Below are 5,764 nucleotides of genomic sequence, written 5' to 3'. Positions count from 1 at the left end.
ATTCCTTCAAAGAAAAACCACTCCAGTATCCAATTGCATAAAAAATTCACTGGAAGATCCAATTACGATAGTCTACTTGAAAAACATTTATACAACTAGTCTCTCTTTGTAACCTCAACAAATGTCCGGTTTCCCCTTCCCACTGCAGTGGCTCCAAAACCTCTAGAATCCTTATTTTTTTTAATTCTTATTTCATGGGATAAAGATAACAAAAAGATAGTGAAGGGCAGAAAAAATATCACAATAAGAAAATGTAACCCAAATAATGTTTGGGACAGCAAATATGTTACATATATTTCGAAATGTGAAAGCTACACTTTTTATTTCATGTTTCAATTGGTCTCTGCAATTTCTAGCTCAACAATTTCATTTGAGCTACTTGCAATAGCAATTTCAGGTTGCATCAATATCTCAAAGTCATTTCTAATGCCATCTCTCTCTCCAAAAGTACTTATTGTATTGTATAATTCAAGCATTGTTGGCCTTTGAATAGGGAAGGGGTTAAGATAGGCACATGCAATTCTAAGTAACTCAAAGATTTCACCATCAAATCGTTTGCCAATCAGAGAATTATCAATAACACTGTAAATATCATATGAATTGCTCAAAAGGTGAGTTATCCAATCAAACAAACTCCCATTAAATCTGTATGAAAAACTGTTAATTTCAATGGGTTCCTTTCTTGTAATTAGCTCAAGAAGCAGAATTCCAAAGTCATAGACATCCTTTTTAACAAAACCCAACTCCCATACCCCACTGTCTACAAAAGAACTATTTCTTGTGTTGATGACATTTGAATTCATGAACATTAACCCTCCAGAACTTGATATTTTTGCCCCCCAAAAATTTGATATCTTGGGCTCAAAATTCCTATCTAATAAGATAGAGTTTGAACCCAAGTTGAGATGGACCACTCGGAATTCATATTTATGGTGAAGCCATGCTAGGCCTCTTGCTATCCCAATTTACAATTTTAGTCCTCAAAGGCCATTCCAAGATCTTATCCTTGAGTTCTCCTTCTCCTACATGTAGCCAATTATAAAGGTTGCCATGCAATATGTATTTGTACACTAGAAGTTTCTCATTCTGTTCACTGCAGTATCCCAAAAGGGGAACCAGGTTATCATGTCTCAATATACCCAAAGCTGATAGCTCAGATAGGAATTGTGTCTCATATGATTGACAATTATTTAACCTCTTAACTGCAAGAGACCAGCAATTTGGAAGCACTGCCTTGTACATCATCCCAATCTTTCCCATTCCAATGACATTGTTTGTGTTGAAATAGCCAGTCACCTCACTAATTTCTGTAAAGCTTGTTAGAGATATATATTAGACATATTAGCCCAATGTAATAGGCCCAAGCCCAATCCTGCTTGTACTAGTAGTCTAGGGTTTAATCGCCTATATATACTCATGTTAGGGTTCATTGTAACACAGGAGGTTATTGTACTACACTCTCATACAATAAAGATGTAGCCCTTAAGGGATTCCTCCGTGGACGTAGGCCGTCAAGGCTGAACCACGTAACCCTCGTGTTCTCAGTGTTCCTCTTCTATGCTTCCTCTTCCGCATCCACTCTAGCATACATAACATGATATAACACATCGCGTTGCTAATATTTAACATGGTATCAGAGCCATGGTTCGTTCTTGGCATAAAACAAAACATCTCTAGCAAGCAAAGAAGAATATCACATGCACATCACCATCAGAAGTCACGCATGCTTCTCTGCTGGATCTAGACTCCACAGCATCTCGCTGCCACCGTGGCGCAGTGCTGTGTCCAAGATCCACAAACTCAAGCAAACCCGTGACATCAATATCAGATCTGTGCACATCAAGCCTTCGCCTGATGAAACCAACAAGACATACGTGCTCCACGGCATATCGCGACCAAAACCCAGAAACCCGACCTCCAACGGCAGCCGCACGCGCCACCACGCGCGACCAATGGCTCCTGGAACTCTCACACGCGCCGCCGAAGATTCTCGACTCCCAGCTTGGATCTCAGTCACACGCGCCGCCAAGCCGGCCTTGTCGTCCACCGATCCAATTGGCCTGAGAATCTGGTAATCAAACGAGCTCTCACGCGCCACCACGCGCACCACGCGCCTCAGTAGCCTCTGGAAAATCTGCCACGCGTCGCCATAGATTCTTGACTTCTAGATCGTCTTCTGGGCGCACGCGCCGCCCTGTTGGCCTCCTCGTCCGCCGATCTACAAAACCTGAAATTATGGGCCTCAACCAAGCTTACACGCGCTGCCACGCGCCTCCCAAGTTTCTGGCTTCTCCTCCACGCGCCGGCAACGATGTCACGCGCCTTCCACTCGCCGGAAAACTACTGCTGATGACGTATGACGTCATCCGATGACGTCATCACTCCACGTCAGCAGCCACGCAAGCACAGCCACGTCAGCCCTAGTACACGTCAGCGACACGTCATCAGCCACGTCAGCAGTGTCGTCCCGTCAGCACCACGTCACCTAGCTGACCGTTGACCCGGACCAACCCGACCCGGACCACCCGGATCTGACCCATGAGCACTTTGACTGTTGACTTTGACCTGGACCAGTTGACTTTGACTTTTTGCGTTGACTTTTGACCAAAAGTCAAAATTTCCAAAAGGGCCTATCTTGCTTAGTTTTTCGCGTAGATTCCAATTTTGGCCTCCGTTTCTTCATTTGAAGCTCCGAAATTGGACAATTGGCATATTTTTCATTGTGGTTTCTTTAAAGGCATTCTTCAAGGTATCTTCAAGTGATCTTCTCATGCTTATCCAACCTCAAGTCTTCATCGAGCTTCCGCCTTGAGTTTGAGGGAGGGTGTTAGAGATATATATTAAACATATTAGCCCAATGTAATAGGCCCAAGCCCAGTCCTGCTTGTACTAGTAGTCTAGGGTTTAATCGCCTATATATACTCATGTTAGGGTTCATTGTAACACAGGAAGTTATTGTACTACACTCTCATACAATAAAGATGTAGCCCTTAAGGGATTCCTCCGTGGATGTAGGCCGTAAGGCTGAACCACGTAACCCTCGTGTTCTCAATGTTCCTCCTCTATGCTTCCTCTTCCGCATCTACTCTAGCATACACAACATGATATAACACATCGCGTTGCTAATATTTAACAAAGCTCATTCTAGTAACCATTCTCTCCATCTGAGACATCTGTGGATCAAATCATTTGCAATTTTTGCATTAGTGCTAATCAGAATTTATATAACAAAATTTAACACAGATGTTTCTTTTAAGTGGTTGTACGAACAGTCTACTCGTGATGAATTGAGGAGAAAGTATCTCATTGGAGATCATTTCATGGAGGTGGTATATTGTATAACAGTTGCATACAATACACCTATCACATACAGATGCGTCCCATTCTTACAAGGTCTATGCCCATGTGAGAGGAGCATTATTTGCAAGTATTAAACAAGTAATAAATCTCATCTCATGAGGCACCCCTCTCGTATTTGGTTCTTCCCTAATTATCTATGGCGCCCAAATGTGAGAGGGGCTATCATAACATAATTTTTCAAAGGGCGAGAAGCAGAGAGTAATTAATGTCAAATTGAAAGGATCTAGAATATGCAAGTAAAGCTTTCTCTGTGACAGTGTAAGAGGGCAATCATGTATTGGACAAAAAGAAACAATGAAGATGGAAACAAACAGGCTCTAAGAGATTACCATCATGTTCTTGCTTCTTTCATTAGTGGAACACCATCGGGTTCCTGCTTTCATTAATTTCTTGTTCTTCTTGGTTATTGCCTTCTTCACAAGCAATATTGGCGTATTACGAAACATAACGACTACCACCGTGACCATAGCGACAATCCAGCCTACCAAAAATCCTTCTTTGCATAGAACAATAAACTTCTTAGGAGAAGGTTTGCAAGGTTCCAACGGAGCCCCACAACGTCCCAGATTATTTGCATAGCTCTCTGCAGGAATGGTAAGATCGGAAAACACAGGCACCGGCCCTGATAAGAGATTGTTAGCAACACTAAAATTGCTGAGACTCTGAAGCTGGTTAATTTCTGGAGGGATAAATCCTGTTAGCTAGTTGTTGTCAAGTCGAAGGACATTTAGATGATCGCAATTCACTATGCTCTTTGGGATTTCACCAGCAAAATTGTTGGATGAGAGATCAAGGGAGGTCACGTACGGGAGCAACAAAGATATGTCAGATGGTATGGTGCCTATAAGCTCATTACCTGACAGGTCCAGACCCATTATCGATGTGCAGTTCTCGATTTCCCGAGGAAAGTGGCCCTTTAGCCCCATGTTCTCCAACTTGATATTAAGAACTTTGTTTTCGTCTGTGCGCCAGCAGTCGACCCCAACAAATATACAGATGAAACCTTCTGTGTTGTAGCTGAAATCCCATGATTTGAAGTTATTGTAAGGGTCTTCTAATGACTCTTTAATCGACCTCAAGCAGTAGATATCAGTCTCTGTGCCATTGCTTATTTCAAGAATGTCCAGAAATGACCAAGCAAATATGTGAAGTAGAGCTATGACGAGTTTGGAACTATGAGCCATTTGCTTCTGAGTGTTTAGTAAGCTAGAATACTCAAGAGGTAGAAAGCATTGTACGTAACTAGTTATAGAGAAATATCGAAACAATCATTTTCAAGAAATTTCAAACTGGAAAATTGATAACACGCGTTAATTCTTTAATTCTCGAAAATGTGGTTTGGAAGAAATGGCTGAAATTTGAGCATTTTCGTTTTGGGGGATTGAGCCATGTTTTTTGGAGGAACGTACAAAATGTAATTGTTGAGTCAGAAGTAAAAAAAAAAAGAAAAAAATGAAATTGCTGATTCTATTTTCCTAGTCATGCAACCGTAAAGAATGGTAGTCGAAAGTCCAGAGTATGTAAGTCGAAGTTAATGCCCCTTCAGCTCATTGAAAACGAAATCAATAAACAATTCTCAGTCATATTAGTCATTTAAACTAAACTTCTATGATATTATCCAATAATTGTCCGAGTGCTTAAAAAAGACCAAGCAAATATGTGAATTAGACCAGGGCCAGCTCAACAACTTGAGGGTTGTTGAGTTTAATATTTATTGAATTTTTTTTTATTTAAATTCTATTTTTCTTACTTTTTGAGATGCAAAATTACAAATTAAGTTTTTGTGTTTGAGTTTCTCTAATATTTGTAATTAAAAATTATAATTTAATTTAGAATATAGAATAATAAAACCTGGTTATTACAACTTTTGTTTCCGCTTTAACCACTTTATATCACATACATCAAATTATCAATAAATTAGTATGACTATAATACAAATAGGTTAAGACATCAAATTATCAATTGGTGTGATAACTTATAATAATAATAATTGATCAATTAAAAGTAAAAGAGACGGCACAGTGGGTGGTATAGTGTGTACCTATGCGTGTGTCACAGGGTTAAATTTTTCTTTCAAATTTTCTGCCTGTGATGGCACTAAGCCCACTGACTTAGTCTCAGCCAACACACCACACACACGCACTGTAGGAACACTATGAACAGAATTATCAAGAGAATGCACACACACACAGCACACACAGTATTTACAGGGCACCAACCCCAACCTTCATTACTCAATATCAAGTACAAAGGAAGCCTGAGAATCCACACGAATTTCTCAAAGCAAAACAATACACTCTCTATGCTGTTGACAACCCCAACAGCCTAGGATAATATACAGAATAAACTGCCATGGCAGTTACTACCAAGTAACTACCCCATTTCCTGGACTTGCTGCCACATG

General features: G+C 40.4%; 1 pseudogene; it reads right to left on the bottom strand.

Annotated features, from left to right (window-relative positions):
* Positions 1-232: 232 nt before the first annotated feature.
* LOC126702862 (probably inactive leucine-rich repeat receptor-like protein kinase At5g48380) lies at positions 233-4,734 on the bottom strand (annotated as a pseudogene).
* Positions 4,735-5,764: the final 1,030 nt, after the last annotated feature.

This window comes from Quercus robur, chromosome 10 (assembly GCF_932294415.1).
Source record: "Quercus robur chromosome 10, dhQueRobu3.1, whole genome shotgun sequence".
Taxonomy (NCBI): Eukaryota; Viridiplantae; Streptophyta; class Magnoliopsida; order Fagales; family Fagaceae; genus Quercus; species Quercus robur.
This window is presented reverse-complemented; position numbering and strand designations above follow the sequence as displayed.